Below are 1,319 nucleotides of genomic sequence, written 5' to 3'. Positions count from 1 at the left end.
GGGGGGGGGAACCAAACAAACTCCTAGCAACTGCTGTGAGCAATGTCCCTCAGCAGAAAACAGCCAGCACACTTATTTCCCCATCTCTTTCGACACGGAGTAATGTCACTTGGTGTAACCAGAATAATTTTAAGAAGAGAGGGGACTGTCAGAGGCAAATAGATCCAGGCACATTACGGTCCAGATCTGCTTTCTGTGCACTCTCAAAACTTGCAGAGCAGCCAAGAAGATTTTGGGGAATGCCTGGAATGCAGGATCAGGCCCAGGCTATATTTTATCCTAAAGGCCAGACTAACAACCAAAAGGCTTTCATCCCTAGTTTGCCAGAAGACACAGCCAAAACCAGAAGATTAAAAAACAAAACCAAAAAAAGGCAGGGCTACACAAGCTATGAAAACTAACGATGCTGTTTACATAAAGCACTTTCATCTCTAGGAGCCCTGAAAACACATTAGAAATATAAGCACCTATAGAGGGACCTCAGTGCCTCAGCCACTGAAAAACAGCCACTTCTGGAGTGAAATACAGCAGCTGTTCAACAGTACACGGCAGGACGACAGTCTCCAACTTTTAAGAGTTCCCTGGGTTGTTATGATGTCCTTTCTGCCAGAAACAGGTTGTTCTGTTTAAAACCTGTCCATCTAATCGTCAGCTAAAAAAAAAATGACGACAAAAAAAACCCCAAAACACAGAGAAGGCATATTCTGACTCAGAGTAACATTAAAATGTTAAGTCCTGGGAACTTGCCGAAACACGGGGACATATTTCCCAGCCTGTCATTTCTGGACAGTCAGGCCAGCGCAACTGATAGCCCAGCAGTATATGGGCTCAGATACGCTGACAGTCATTTCCTACGTATACTGCTACAGCTTTTTCTAGTTTAGGACTAATCTCTTTAGGGTTTTCTCTTGTTCCCTAGAAGATTTTAAATCTGTTCAGGCTGACTCCTGCTCCACAGACGGAGCCATAAACCAGGCAGTGAACCAGGCCCAGCGTTTCTAAGAAATTCAAATAGAAATGCATGGAGCGAAAAAACAAACAAAAAAAACCAAAAAAAAAAAAAAAAGCCAAGAGCCAGGAGGAAACCCATTTGCTCTCACCCCTCCTGCAAGGTGGCTGCGCTGCTCCCCGGACACCAGGGGAAAGATGGGGGTTGTTTAGGGTCTCCTCGGTTTTTTTTTTTTCCCAACCCCACCGCCTCTGGGAAGCTGCAGAAACGGTCCCAAAGCCTTATTTTCTGGAAACTACCCCCCTTCACCCCCAAACTTTGGCTTCCACAAGAGGAAGCACTTTATCTGTAGCGGGCGCTGGCAGCGGCT

At 45.7% G+C, this 1,319-nt stretch overlaps 1 protein-coding gene across 1 annotated transcript in view; it reads right to left on the bottom strand.

Moving 5' to 3' along the window:
• The window catches only part of KLF15 (Kruppel like factor 15), a 12,169-nt gene that overhangs the window by 10,537 nt on the left and 313 nt on the right, over positions 1-1,319 (bottom strand). The window lies entirely within an intron of this gene.

This window comes from Aptenodytes forsteri, unplaced genomic scaffold (assembly GCF_000699145.1).
Source record: "Aptenodytes forsteri isolate BGI_AS27 unplaced genomic scaffold, ASM69914v1 Scaffold53, whole genome shotgun sequence".
Classification (NCBI taxonomy): domain Eukaryota; kingdom Metazoa; phylum Chordata; class Aves; order Sphenisciformes; family Spheniscidae; genus Aptenodytes; species Aptenodytes forsteri.
The sequence above is the reverse complement of the archived record's forward strand: the minus strand, read 5'-3'. Positions and strand labels throughout refer to the sequence as shown.